Consider the following 16,440-nt stretch of genomic DNA (forward strand, 5'->3'; position numbering starts at 1 on the left):
TTTTGGTTACTGTAGCCTTATAGTATAGTTTGATACTGGGTAATGTGAGGTCTCTGACTTTGTTCTTTCCATAAATGTATTTATTTTAATCTTTGTGGGTACATAGTAGGTGTATATATTTATGAGGTGCATGAGATATTTTTATACAGACATGCAATGCATAATGATCACATCAAAGTAAATGGGGTATACATCACCTCAGGTATTTGTCCTTTGTTGAGTATTGCTTTGGCTATTCAGGCTCTTTTTGGATTCCATATGAATTTTAGAACAGTTTCTTCTACTTCTGTAAAAAATGACGTTGGCAGTTTGATAGGGATAGCATTGAATCTGTAAATTGCTTTGGGCAGTATGGCCATCTTAACAATATTAATTCTTTCAATCCATAAATAAGTAATTTTTTTTTCATTTATTTGTGTTGTCACTGATTTCATTTCTCTATGCTTTGTAGTTCTCCCTGTAGAGCTCGTTCACCTACTTGCTTAGATATATTTCTAGGTATTTCACTTTCTTTTGGCCATTTTAAATGAAATGGTGTTCTTCACTTGACTCTCAGCCAGATGTTATTTTTGTATAGAAATGCTACTAATTTTTGTACATTGATTTTGTATCCTGAAACTTTACTAAAGTCATTTATTAGTTCTAGGAGCTTTTTGGTGGAGTCTTCAGGGATTCCTGTTTATAGAATCATATTGTCAGTGAAGATAGATAGGTTGACTTCTTATTTTTCTATTTGCACATCTTTCACTTTTTTTTCTCCTTTCTGATTGGCATTGCTTTTGGGGACTTAGCCATAAATTATTTGCCAAAATCAATGTCTGTTCTGGCTAAGACTTTCAGTAATATGTTGAATAGGAGTTGTGAGAGTGGGTATCCTTGTCTTATTCCAGTTCTGAGAATAATAAGTGAACCATTCATTAAAATAAATACCTCTCTATACAGCTGCCCCTGTAGATACATATGTGTATACATATGCATATAGATGTGTGTATATATATTTATACATACATACTACACACACATATGTATATATACACATACACACATGCATATCCTGTTGGTGGTCCTGTTTCTCTGGATAATCCTGACTATGCTATATCCTCTCTCCTAATTTCTTGTTCAGTCTAGCTACAAGGCTGCCAATTTTGTTTTCATTTTCAAAGAGTCAACATTTAGCTTCATTGATTTTCTGTATTTACTTTGTTTTCTCTTTTATTAATTTCTGCTTTAATCTTTATATTTACTTCTTCTGTATGCTTTGGATTTAATTTGCTCTTCTTTTTCTATTTCTTAAGGTAGAAGTTGAGATTAATTTACTTAAGATCTTTCTTCTTTTCTAATATAAGCATCATAGCTATAAATTTCCCTCTAAACACTGCTTCAGCCAGACCCCATAAATTCTGATATTTGGTTTTATTTTTATTCAGCTAAAGACATTCTTCTAATTATCTCTATGATTTATCTTTTAGCCTATGGGTTATTTTAAATGTGTAGTTTAATTTCCAATTGTTTGTGTATTTCACAAATTTATTTCTTTGTTGATTTCTAATTTAATTTCATTGTTTTGGGCAACATACTTATCAATATTATACATACTTTCTTTTGGAATATTCAGTCTTCTCTGAAGCATTCGATATCTATAACTGTGACTGGACTGTGGCAGTGACTAAGAAATCCATCCATAATGACCTATGAACATCTTCAGAAGGTGCTACGTTGGGATGGTTAGTTGTTTCAGATTATGTGGTGTATCATGAATTGAATGTGGCAAATCTGCCCAATAAGTGCTCTATAAGGTAATGAAATTATGATGTGAATGAAATCTACAACTCTTTTGGTTGAATAACGTGAAAGAGGGTAGCAAGTGCTTGTTCTCCTCTCATGCAAGAGCCTCATAAACCCAATGTGTCCTACAACACAGTTGGAAATCACTAGAGTACAGAATTCCCAACATACTGCCCTATTTCTAAATTCCATGATTCTAAAGTTCATCTAATATATAATTTAGGTAAATGGGATTTTATTCAGATATTCTCATTCATGTGAAATTACCATCTATTTAGTGTATAGTAAATAATGCACTAGGGTAATTGCTTTTATTTTATTGTACTTAATTCTATAAGCCCAATGAATCAGGTACCATTATCATTATCTTATGAATGAGAAAAATGAGACTCAAGAATTTTTCCAGTGGAAGTAAACTATAGCTTCCCATAAAATGAGAGTAATATGACCTATTCCAGAAGAACTAAAGTTAGCAACAACAGTAGTTTATCATAATTTAACAATGGAGCTCATTAAATGACAACAACTTTCAAATTATATATAAAGTCAGTGCAAAAACTTGGGTGCACAGAGTTACATTCTTACTCTTCTAGGTAATACACTCATTTTTGTGTTGTTGAGATATTGTTGAACCAGAGTAGAATTAATATACTGCAAAAGTAACTGATGAGATATAATTAGTTGTGTTACCATCTTGGGGGAAATTGAGAAAGAGAAGGCATAATAAATAATTAAAATGAGTTTTTGTGAGTTAAGAGAGAATTACAAGCGTTCTGAGAACATAGGTAGCTTCTTTGTCTGTACTATTAAATATTTTCATCTCATTGTACTGTTAGGATCCCTTAAGGAGGCAAGACTATTAAAAAAGGCGGGAGTCTCAGTACTCACAGTAAACTGCCAATCATAGAGATTTGTATATTGTAGCAACTCGTCTGTTGTTAAATCTCATCACCCACTCCCCCTCTTAGGTCAGCAAGTTTACATGTGTAATCATCGTAAGAGTAAGCAACTGTAGATTTCTGAATGCATAAGTACATTATCCCATCGGTTGGAAAAGGAGTGGAAAGTAACTGGAACACATTTACAAACAAAACAAAACAAAACACTGGTGAGGAAGCAACAAGAATTTAAAAATACCTGGGAACTGGCTATTGAGTAAGCAGTGCAGATCTGAATCTGAAATGGAATAAAGACCAAGAACCACTAAATAGGTGGAAACGAACTTACCTATTATGTGCTAGGAGCTGTCTGTCCTCTCTGTATCTTAGCATCTGGTATCACAACTGAAACATAGTAAATTTTCAATGTATGATATCAGACACTGTTTTAGATGTTTAAAATTCATTATTTAACTTACTCTCACTATACATCTATGACATATGTATTATAATATCCACTTTACAAATGAGGGCACTTAAGTGCAGAAAAGATTCCTAGCCATACAGCTAATGAATGCAAGTGCCAGGATTTGGTCATAAACAGAGTTGACCATAAATCCTTTTTCAACTAAACAATTCTACTTTACAGAGCTTTTTCTTTCCCTATTAGAGCTTAATACAACCAAAACAAAATAAGTAACTCTTGCACAGTAACTAATTCCATTGGTTTCTCAAAGATAATAACATACAACATAACAACTATAATAAAACATTAAATAAATGGGAGTCAGGTGTCTACTGGCAAATTTGTTAGTATTTAAAGGTTAGCTAGCTCATAGAAGTTGAATGTCAGTAGAGATATATTCACTTAATACATTTACACCTCAAGCATAACTTCTGTTTTGTCGCCATATAAATCTGTTCATTAAAAATATGACTGGAGCTGAAATGATGATATTTATGACTTTTATTCTGCAAAACTTAAAGCTTAATATTGGCATATAAGACTTTAAAGATAATTTATCATATATTTCTTACCAAAGCCTTATGAAAAGTTTTGCTTTTATGTGTGGAAATTTTTTTCTACCATCATAAAGACTATTCTCATTTACCACTACAAACAGAGTTGTACACAACCAAAATCTGTATGCAAGTTTTGCACTCCAAAGAAAATAAGCTTTTAGCTCTCTTTTAATTTAGTTCTTTATTTGTATCTATATGAAATTATAAGTACATTTGCAAAATGTCCTTGGCACTAACTGCAAAACTTGGGAAATTATTTTTGAGATTTCCTACAATTCATCGCTTTACATTATTCATATCTAAATTAAACCAGTATGAAAAAGTGCCTCAGACTACCTTTTTATATTACTCAAAATGCTGATGCAGAAGAACTAGCAAAGGAAATATCAATGAAGAAAATATTGTATCAGTAAACATATACTATGTCCTAGAATGGCTGAAAATGTTAGCACTTTAAAAAAATTACCAATTACTTTTGAGAAATAAAATGTCTTGTGAGCTAATGAGAAAAAAATGTTCAGTTATACTAGAGGGTATTTCCAAAACTTTCCTAGAAGACTGAATCATATGCTTGGTAATGTTGGCATTGGTTTTTATTACTTCTAGATAAAAATGTCTAGTTAATGCAAACACTATACAGATATTTTAAATTGGAAAGGAAAATAATTTGAAGAAATTATCTAGAATACTGCCTAATAAAAACAGAGATTAAAATAAATCAGAATAAATCAGAAGACGTGGTGTATTGAGTGAAGGCTTCATATATATGTAATTAAAATCTCAACAGACAGTAGAAAATAGGAGTCAAGGAAATAGTCAAAGAGATAATAATGTTTTTCCACAATTTTTGAAGACATTAAACTTCAAATACAGAAAGACCAACATGTTTTAAGTGAAATAAATGAAAATAAATGCACACCTAAACACATAACAGTGAAACACCAGAATACCAAAGGCACACAGAAGATATTAAAAGAATTCAGAGAGAAAAGATAATTCACATATTGCAATTACACTGAGAGCTGACTTTTTAACAAGGGAATAAGGAGGGATTAAGCCCACCAAGCTAGACTCATATGCCAAATTTAAATATTTTTCAAATGTGAGGGTGAAATAATGACATATTCAGACAATAGAAAGTTTGAAAATTTGCCACCAAGCAAGGTAAATGCCCACTGGAAGAATATTAATACATAGATTTTAGTGTATTCATAAAATTGTATGCTGTACATCAGTAAAACTAAATCAACTATAATTGCATATATCCACAGGATTGAATTTCAAAAACATGATATCAGATGGAAAAGAGTCAGAATAACTTATACAGTATGACACGGTATGTACAAGCTTCAAAATCAGGGACAACTGTAAAATATATTGTTGAGAGATATTAACATCATACACTCCAGAGAGAAGAGCAAGGGAATGAGTACTGCAAAGTTCAACGTGGTGGCAATCCCTAGATAAGGGATATGCTTGGAGAGAGCACATAGAAGCTTTTTAATGTAATGGTAATATTATATTTCTTAAGACTTCTGAAGCTGTCTGTCTGCTTGTTTACATTGCACTTGTATATACTCTTTTGAACATGTATTTAAGATGAAAACAAACTAACATCAAAAACCTGATGGGGGCACTCTTTGTATGTGGTCAAGGCTTACTAATCAGAGAGATCTGCCTTTGATTATCTGGGTAGGGAGTATGCTGGCAGTCATCTAAATGGTATCAAAGTTTTTGCTCTCGAGCCATTTGATTTCTTAAGAGAATGTCTGATTTTTCTTCTGGAGTTGTATGTCTGCTTGAGGAGCATTCTGTTCATGGGGTGATATATATTTTGAAGGAAGTTCATTTTTCCCTCACAGGTATTTTTTAGAGAAGATGAGCTTTCTCTCCAGGTCAAGGTTGCTATAATTGGACAATGTATGCACAATAAACTTATTCAAATAAGAAACAATACAAAAATATGTAGCTAGTCACTAATAAGGAAGTATATGGGTTGTCTAAATTAGCGGAGAGCAAGTCATTCTTGTGTGCAGAGACAAAAGTACTCTGGCCTAGTAGCTTCTACATCGCAGGTTGATGGCCTCACTCCTGTAGAGTAAGGGACAGCCTGCAGAGGCTGTGAATTCATACATTAAACTCAGATCAACCCTCCAATCATATTTTTCTAACTACATAGCCTTGAAAACTGTTGTATGGATAAAGCTGGAATTTGTGTGTTTTCTGTTACTCTAATCATCTTGTGAACCAGAGACTTACTGTCATTCATTTCCATGATAAAGCTTTTTATGAATAAATTGCCACATTTCTCTATGCCTCTGCAAATGCAGGAGCAATAAATTTCAAGAACATAGATTATTCTCAAAATTATAAATGAGAGAGAAGAAGCAATAATTTAGTAAACTCCACAAAGTGTGTGTCAAACAAACCTGGCTCTTATAAATGAAGTTAGAATGACTTTTGTTGCCACCTAGAGTGATAGCAATCAAAGGGAAAACATAAGACTTATAGTCTAATAAATGTAGAACTCTTCATTATATAGCTAACAATGTAGGAGAGATGAAGTGTTTTAGGGATGTTTATGAAGTCTAAGAGTGTAAATTGAGGGGTTTCATTCCCAGGTCTGCCAGTGATTCATTGTGTAAGCTAGAAGAAGTCACTTTCATGGGAGTAATTTAAGTCTTTATTTATATTTCCAGGGTGCGATACCTTGAGAGGAGAATCTACTTGTGGAATACATTAAACACAAAGGAAATCACAAAGGCCATGAATAATAGGGGACATATTTCTTTCTTGAACAAAGATGCCACCACCACCACTAACCTCTCTTTCTTGAACAAACATGACAACACCTACCACTAACCTCTTCTGACATTTCAACACAAGTTCATTCCAAGTTTTACAGGATGCTTAAAGTGTATTCAGCTTTGAATTGTTTTTAAAACATACCAAAATTAAAAGGCTACAGAGAATCTGGAAAAGAACAAACATCTGAAATTCCATAAAATGACTCAGCTACTATTACAGTCTCTGTTATAGTCTTCATTGTTTCATTGAAACAATGAAACAAAATCATTGAAACAAAAACTTAGCAAGTTTCATTCCTTGCTAGTTTTCATTGTTGCATACGTTTTATAAAGTTGTACTTATATTCTATGCACAATATTGTGTCATGCCTTGTTAACTTATAACAAATAATTTAAGTTTATCTTAATAATTATAATTTGTAATATAATTTTAACAGCTGCACAGCATTCAATCAAGTAATGGTACGGACCAAGTACCAAAACACTACAGTTCATAGTACTAAGCAATTTATCTATTCATACACTTCCAAGTTTCTCAATACCTAATTATCACACTAGAAATATTTACACATCTTCGTGGCCCAAAAATAATACTTCTTTCAATACACGTCATTTTAAACACACAGGTCAGTTAAGATCTTTCATACTGAAGCCCAAATAGAAGGATGTTTTATGAGTGTTTTGCGAGTCCTTCACGTGCCAGCAAATATGCTAATAGCAGTCCCTTTTCTCAAACAGATCACATCATATTGGAAAGTTAGCAAAAGAGACTGAAAAGGAAGGGTACTATTTCAAAAGCCATGAAGGGGGCATCTAGAAGCAAACTGTTGTCACTGACAAATGTTCCAGAGAGGTCATGTAAGAGGTAAATTGATCAGTCCCAGTCAGTAAACAGATATTACTTGAATGCTTAATATGTGTCTACTAAGTATCATTTAGGATCTGGTGGACAAGGCTGAGTCCCTTCCCTCAATAATCTTTCGTTCTAGTGGGAGCAGAAAGAAAATAAACACATAAACAAATATCTACAGTTGATTTCTTATTTTTTGACTTTTAGGTTCAAGGGTACATGTGCAGGTTTGTTATCTAGGTAAACTCTGTGTCGTGGGGGTTTGGTGTACAGATTATTTCATCACCCGGGTAATATGTATAATAACTGATAGGCAGTTTTTTCATCAAGTACTAGGGGCTATCAAGAATGTAAAATATGGTAATATATTTGAGAATGTCATGAGATTTAACTCAGGTGGTCAGGAAATTCCTCTTCAAGAAGATGCAATTTGTTTGGAGACCTGAAAGATCCAAAAGGAACCTTTGGATTTGATAATTAAAATGTCTTTGATGGTCTTGCAAAGTACAGCTTTAGTTGAGTTGTAGAGATAGGTGTCTATAGGGCACCAGGTTGAAGGAAGAGTGATTGGTAAGTAAGGAGAGAAAGACAAGAAGCTTCACTCTTGTGAGGCTTAAGTGGAAAGAAAAGGAGAGACAAGAAAAGAAGTGAGAAGGAAAAGCAGAGTGAAGTTATTATCACATTATTTTTTACAGTTCACCTTTAAAGTGGTTCCTGATGCCTCCTCTTTCTTAAATTTTTATTTAATATTAAACATATTTATAAACCATGGTTAATAGTATAACTGTTAAGTTTATAACTTAACAGTTATAATAGTGTAACTGTTAAGTTTATCTTAATAATTATAATCTGTAATATAATTTTAATAGCTGCACAGCATTAAATTTTCTACTGGTTAATTAGCCAGTAGAAAGGCAGATGTTGAAAATACAGAAAAAAATAAGCAGTGGAACAAGGTCCATTCTCAATCCCCTTGAATAAAACAATTTATTTATTAAATATTTACTGAGCACTTTTGTGTTTGTTTTGTTTTTGTTCTTGTGGGGTTTTTTGATGTGAAAAACACACAAAAGCATAACTACCCATTGACCAACTTCGCAGGAGGACTCCTGCTATTACATCAGGCTGAATTTTAGACAGAATGGTTGAAGAAAATAAATGCTGAACAGTCCACTTTAATATGGTAATTTAGTGGGGAGAAGCACTCTCTCCCATTTAGAGACACAAGAAAATATTGCTTCTATGAAAATCTTCTTAACATGGGGAAGTTAGTAATGATGCCAAATTTATGAAATGTTCTTAAAGAGATCTGGGCAAAGTTTGCTACATAGAACAAATTCAAAAAATATGTAGTTATATGTTTTTCCAATATCATATACTTTTGAAAAATGCAAAATCCTGTGCTAAATGTAACTTTCACTTTCTTAAATCACTTTTATGTCAATAGTCTTATGAAAATAGTTCTTAAAATTAAATGATAGTTTGTGACCTGATTGTTATTCTGTACTTATCATTTATTTAGATTGCAAGCTAAAAACTAATTAGAAAGACTATACTTTTGCTGTTAACTTTCTCAGAGGTAAAATATCATTTTTCTTTAGTGGTTTCTGATGCTATGAATGAATACTTTCCAGGTTGGGTATTTCCTGGCTGTTAAACATCAGTTAAGTTTTGGCTGACTTCACCTCCATCTATCAACCTCCCTGCCAATCGTTTAACAGCTATAGAATAGGTCTGCTCACACAAATGCTTCAGGAAGAATTTCCAATGTGCACGTTCTGACCAGAAGAAAAAAATGCAGCAAATATTTGAGAAAGTGAATCATTTTTAGAGTTCTGAGCACATTATGTTAAACTCAGGGTTTCTCACTGTCAGCACCATCACATTTTAGGCAGTATAATTCTTTCCTGTGTGAGGTCGTCCTTTGTCCAATAAGATGCTTAGAAGCATCTCTGTCTCTGCTTATTAAATGCCAGTAGCATTCCCTGCTGCCACCAATTATGACAACCGACGATATCTCTAGATATTGCCAAGTATCCCCTAGGTGGCAAAATCTCTTCCAGTTAAGAACAACTGAGTTAAGAACAGTAATTAATGATCCAGGGAAAATGGATATAAAGATATTAAAAAGCTAGTAAAGCATTTGATATATTAGAAATGCATATAAACAATTCATATTTATAAGATAAAATCTACTGAAGATACAATGAATAAACACTTGTTTTGGTGAGCAAGCTTGGGATTGCAGCTGTAGGCCTGGAAGTGGTAGGAGCTGCAAAGCCTGCCCAGGATTAGCTGTAGCCAGAGCAGGCAGCCAAGGCAGCAAAGATCAATTTGACCTCAAGATATAATCAAATATCATAGCAGGGGGAATGAAGCTTTTATTTCGCTCCATTCTTCTCCATAATTCTTCTTCTTATGCCCATAATCATTATAATTACATAAAGTATTTAAAAACCTTTAAAAATCATTTCTTGGAAATCATGAATGTGGCAGACTAGAGGCATTTTGTACTCACTTTCTCCATTAAAAAGAACCAAACAGTGAGTCAATAATCACACTTTGAATACATAATTCAAAGGAAATCACTGGAATTCATTAGAAAAGTGATAGGCAATACTCAGAGCAGAGATGGAGAGGGAAGCAAGGCAGCCTGCTCATCCAGGATCAGCTGTGAGCTGAGAGAGACTCCAAAATACAGGGAAAGGAAAGGTGAGAGAGCCTCAGTGGTCCATATTCTCACCGTAGACTCCTACAATCCCAACCACAGGATATCCCCTCAACCGTCATGGGCCCTGAAACTAACATAGAAAGCTGCCAGGAGATTGTATGATGGCACTGCCTCAGGGTGAGTGCTCAAGCTGGGTCCCTCACCCTTCTTGAGACTTAAGCAACTACAACAAAGTACCATTTTAGAGCCCTGCCCTCAACAGACTGAGCACTGCCCTGGAGCCCAGTAGTCCAGGGCTGAGGTGCAAGAGAAGCACAAACTGCTGACCCAGGGACATAGGCACCAGTGACTATAGACTACGGCATCTGGTGCAGAGGTGGGGGCAAGGCGTGGGCTGCTGCTTTTAGGACTGAGGCACAAGTGAGGCACCACTGCAGAGCCTCACCCCTGATGACCTACATACTGTCCTGGAGCCCAATGGCATTAACGCCTAGGTGCAAACTAAGTGTCTGATGTTTCCCTGGAGATTCAGACACCAGTGACCACAGGCTACTGCAACCGAGGGAAAGACATGAACATTGGGGCTGGGCAAGATAGCACTTTAGAGCCTCACCCCCAACAGACTGCACACTGTCTCGGAGCCAAGCAACACGGAGGATGAGATGCAAAAGAAGAGCTGGCTGCTAACCTGAGCTTAGACATGAGCATTCATGGGCTACCACACCTGAGGCTGAGGTGTGAGCACCACTGGGGCTAAGGTACATGTGGCACATGTGTTTTTCACCCACTGGCCTAGACTGCCATCACTGAAAGTGGCATCCAACACCCAGTGGCAGGGCAGCAGCCTGGCCACTGCCACCCTGTCTTTACCAAAGAGATAGATATCATAAAAAAGAAACAAACAAAAATTCTGGAGCCAAATAATGCAGTGAATAAACTGAAAATACAAATGACAACTTCAACAATATACTCAATCATAACTGACTTATTTTAAGATCACATTTTGCTTGAAGACAGTTTTTTTTTTTTGAAATAACACTGTCAGACAAAAATAAAGAAAAAAAAGGAAATAATAAAAGAAACCTTTGGAATACATCTAACAACATAAAGTGACCAAATATAAAAATCACTGAGAGCCCAGAAGGCAAAGAGAGAAAACATGTTTTCAAAGACCTATTTATTGAAATAATAGATGACACTTCCTAAGTTGAGCAAGACACTTGGACATTGAGATACAGGAGGCCCATCAATTCCTAAACAGATACAATGGGAAAAGGTCTCCTCCATAGCACATTATAGTCAAAATATTTATAGATTTTCTTCTTTTTTTCCCAAGATGACAGATTGGAAGCATTGTAAGCATACTTATCCCGCTTAGTAAGACAAAATTGCGTGTAGAGATTCATGCTGTAAAATTTATTCCTAAGAAACAACATAAGAACTTAACATAAGAACTGAAAGAAACCACAGACCCTTTGAATGAAGTGGCAGGCAACGGACTACATCATAAAACAGATGGAAAACCGTTAGTCCCCAGAGCATGAGAGAGGGACAGATTGCTGTCATGACATATACTCCCACAGGGGAGCCAGGCAATACAAGTCATGAGGGAAGACTTCAAACCTACTCAGCTCTAGACGTGATTCAGTGAAAAGTAAGGAACATATAAGAAGGAGTAACATCAGGACATGCTTTGTGTGCACTCCCAGATTCCAGCAGGAATGGAGGGAAGCCATTCCTGATCCCACCTCACAGGGAACATTGCAGAAGTGTAACTCAGGCTGCAGTCACAGGTTGAGAAAAGTGCCCAATTGGGATTTGTGATATAATCCTTAGTAAGGACAAAGCTGATTGGGCAGGACCGAGGGGCAAGTGAGAAGTGTGCTATGGCAACAGGCACATGAGCTTCATGGCCCTGCTTTACAGGTGGACTGGAAAGGATGCGGCCTGAAAGATATGGTTTCTGTGTCCATAGGGAAAGCTTACGGCCTGGGACAGTTTTAAATGCTGAGCACAGGCCACTTGAAACCCAGTTAGCTGAACACTGTGGGTATGAAAACTAACTTGCCAAGCGTGTGGGAGCTGAGTGGGGCTTATTGCAACCTGCTGTCTCCCACTTTTCAGGCAGATTTTTTTGTGCAGCAGAGGCAGCTGTATTCCTGCCTGGAACATTACCTCACCAGCCAGGGAACTGCCCTCGGATCCCCACTGGGGCCACTGCTTGCACCTGCACGTGGGAAGCCAGAGTGCAGACTTGCCTGACCCAGTTTAATAACTTCTGAGGCACAGTGAAATCATCCCAGTACCTCCATGTTCAATTTCAGGCACCACCAAGTCCCTGAGGTATTAAATGCATTGCTTTTCTGCAGTCTTGCCACCTTCAGGAGCTTACTAAGAAAATGAAGAAGAGCCACGATCACTCCTCTCAATTAGCCTCTTCCCTTGGCTGAGAAATGTGTTTCCGGTCTTGAACACAGAAGTTTTGCCTTTGTTCACGAGAGATCTGAAACCTTCTGACACTGCCCTGCATCTTTTCCATTCCTTCTGAATAGAGAAAACTCTTCTCCTGTCTCCTACCTTCTGCTCTGACATCCATTCACTGACACCTAGGCACAAAAAGCCTAGTTCACCCAATGGGAGAAACAGCTAAGGTGGGCCTCTTACAGGCTATGAACAACATTTCAAAGTTTAAGTCCCTACCCTCTTCCAACACAATGTCCTTTTCATTTCTCTAGCTCAGTAGTGCTCAAATTGGGGGTGATTTTGCACCCCATCCCAAGAAGACATTTTGCAGTCTGGAAATATTTTTGGTTGTCACAACTGGGGTGGCTCTTGGTGCTATCGGCATCTACTGAATAGAAACTAGGAATGCTGCTAACCGTTCTAAATTCAGCAAGATGGCACTCCCTCAAAAAACCCAAAGAACTATCTGTCTCAAAATGTCAGTAGTAATAAAGGTGAAAAACCCTGTAGCTCATTCCTTAATAGGCCACCCAAAGAGATTTTGGATGTTTTCATTTATAAAATTATGCATATATTTTGGCAAATCAACAGCTGTTTCTCACCACTGATGGTTAAACAAGGGAAAGAATAAGGAGACTGATATTATAATGAGCTCATTCTATGCCAGGTACAGTGTTCAATACTTCAGATTTATATTATCACATTTAATCTGCATTAAAAATGTCACAATATGTAGTAACAAGGGTTATTTTTATTTTACAAGGTTAAAAGAAAACTGAATTTTGAACAAGTTGAAAGATCAATTCAGATTACAGCACCTGTAAATGGCAGAGCAGAAACTTACTATTAATGACTGTAGGCTTCAGAGCTGATGTCAGTCATCTCAATTTCACAAAGATCTCCTCATTCACTCATCTTTTACCCTCAAGCATTGTCTTATGTAGAGATTCCTGAATTATTCCAATGGAAAGTCAAACACAGAAATTTGATATTCAACAAGGAATATTATGTAGGGTTTTGCTGTTGTTTCCTGAAAATTTTTCAATATACTGAATAAGCTATGGGAAAGCAAGCGGAAATAGTGTGGGCTTATAAAACCTCTCACCCTGTGACTAACCAAAATGAACAGAAATAATTCATCAATGCTGAAACTTGAAACAAAACTGACTCTTACTCAATATAACTCTTGAGGTATGATTCAGATCCAGTATAATTTGGCCCAGATTTAAAGAAGACTCAAAAATCTTTATGTAACCCTTATCATTACCTTGGTCCAGATCTTCCAATTTGAAGAAGCAAGGAAATTAGACTTCAGCAGATCTGGAGGAAGTGTAGGCTGCACTGTGTGGAGCTTGTTTCTCCACTACAGATGAGCATTCCTGAGAAACTAAATGCTGGACGAGATGCAAAGCCACACAACCTATGTGATTGCCTACCTAACTACCTGCCAACCTGAAGTTTACCCTCCTTGTAACCAGACAGAATGTCAGAGAGAAGTAGAAGCAATCTCTTGAGAATCAGAGCCGCAGCCTTCTGCACAGAAAAATACATAGATTCAAACAGAACAAAAACCTCAACAACCTTGGACTTTTTATGAAAATGAATTTCTCACTTTGAGAGGGAGTAAACTGAAACACAAAAAGGCTGTTCTTCACCAACAGATGAGAGTATCAAACTAAGCAACTAAGAAACAGACCAACAACTAAAGAAAAAAACTTCCTGACTGCAACTACTCACAGCCCCAGATATCTCCTCACTGTCCCCCAAGCCCCCTGTTCCCATAAAGGAGCTAAATGTCTGAACAAAGAATAGAAATAATAAATGTGCAAATTGTTCAGTGCATGTTTCAAGGCATTGGTTCAAAAAAAATATGCAGACCAGTTCTGGAAGTTGGGCTAAAAAAGACAGATTCTGAAACTGCAACTGGAAGATTTCTTTTTTTTTTTTTTTTTTTTTTTTTTTTGAGACGGAGTCTCACTCTGTCACCCAGGCTGGAGGTCAGTGGCGCGATCTGGGCTCACTGCAAGCTCCACCTCCCGGGTTCACGCCATTCTCCCGCCTCAGCCTCCGAGTAGCTGGGACTACAGGCGCCCGCCACCTCGCCCGGCTAGTTTTTTGTATTTTTAGTAGAGACAGGGTTTCACCATGTTAGCCAGGATGGTTTCGATCTCCTGACCTCGTGATCCACCCGCCTCGGCCTCCCAAAGTGCTGGGATTACAGGCGTGAGCCACCGCGCCCGGCCGGAAGATTTCTTTAGTAGGTCTGGAGGGGTGATTGATGCTCTGCACTTTTTCACATCCATGTTTGAGAACCACTGTTCAAAGTGGAGAGAGGGTGAAGTCAAAAATTTTCCTAGAACAGAGATATCAACGAAAATGTATTCATCTATTTTTGGCAGTGGGGATAATCCATGGCCCCAATTCAAAATAAATGAGAAGAAAAACAAATAATAACAAGATAGGACCAATATGTAAAATGCTCTGTAACGTGGAAGGGAAGAGAACAGGAATACAGCAAGCAAAAACAGCTAGCTAAGTAGTATTTTTTGCCACGTTCTGCAGTAGTGGCTGAAGAACAAAAATGACCACAGATATTTAACAATTGGAGAAACTAAAAAATAACTCTAAAATCAATAGGAAAAAATAAGGAACATAATCAACCCTATAAAAAATTTAGTCAGTAATTTAAAGTATAGTCTTGGGAAACATTAAAACAACACAGGAAATGAAGAGATTTTATAAATATGTAGATGTATTCATAAAAACATATTTTCATAAAAATATGAAAACATCCAAAGTTAGGATCACTGTTTTGGAATTAGGCTTACTCACTGTGGGACTGAATTTGGGAAGAAGTAATCATTTATTCACTTTATCTTATTGTAACTTTGGCCTTCAGAATCAACCAAAACTTATTTTGAATGTAGTTTTAACAAGAAATATTTATGTGACCCTGGCTCAATGTTTGACTTTTCTCAACTTCAGCTTTGTGCCCTGAAAATTGGAGATAAAATGTGTTCCTGTCTCACAAGGTGGTTGTGGGAGTTTTATAAATCCCGGAGAAAATACAAGGAAGATTTCAAGCATCAGATGTGGCTATTAATATTTCATAGAGAAGAATTTAAAGAAACTCTTGTGGCTCTAAAAGTAACATTTGAAAATTTTAAATTGAATGTGCATTTTAAAAATATGAAACAAAAACTTAGCAGAATAAAAATTAGTTGATATCTTTGGTATTCCTCAGATAGGAAATGAAACAAAACAGGCTAAATAAAATCAGAGAAGAAAAACGTAATGTGATGACGAACGAGAACAAATATGTAAGTCCAATCAGCTCCCCATTTAATGAGAAGACTCATGGACAAATTAATGATAATAACCAATAGCATTATATTTATACAAACAAACACAAAACTTCCAAAACAATGTGACTCAGAAAAGTTGAAAGTAAAAATTTTTGACTGAAATTTACCAGATGATATAAACAAAAATGGGAACAGACACCTATTCCTTTAAAAGGCAAAATTTGGAAATGGCACATCTCAACTCACAACTCATTAGAACTCAGTCACGTGGCCAAGTGGAGTTGCAAAAGAAGCTGGGAAATGTAGTCTGGTCATTTATGCACCCAGCTAAACATCAAGTGTTCTAGTACTGAAGGAGGGTTTGTGGAATAACTAGCAGTCTGTGACAAAGAGTATTGCTTTTAAGTAGGGAACAAAGCAAGGAAGTTTGTGAGAGCTAGTACTTCACGTTCCTGTAGAAGTGTCAGACAATGCATTCAATCAAGGGACAGAATAATAACCACAGATGTCAGAAAGTAGAAGGAAAAATAATTACTATTTGCAGATAATGCAAAATTATACCTGCAGAAGTCCAAAAATACCACCTGAAGATGTCTCAGAATCAATAAAAGAACAGAGTAAAATGAAAAATTATTTTAATAACTATAATTTCATGTAA

The 16,440-nt window shown here is 36.1% G+C and overlaps 1 pseudogene; it reads right to left on the reverse strand.

The window, feature by feature from the left end:
• LOC105499806 (melanoma-associated antigen C2-like) overlaps positions 1–16,440 on the reverse strand; it is a 105,497-nt pseudogene that overhangs the window by 36,263 nt on the left and 52,794 nt on the right.

This window comes from Macaca nemestrina, chromosome X, assembly GCF_043159975.1.
Source record: "Macaca nemestrina isolate mMacNem1 chromosome X, mMacNem.hap1, whole genome shotgun sequence".
Classification (NCBI taxonomy): Eukaryota; Metazoa; Chordata; class Mammalia; order Primates; family Cercopithecidae; genus Macaca; species Macaca nemestrina.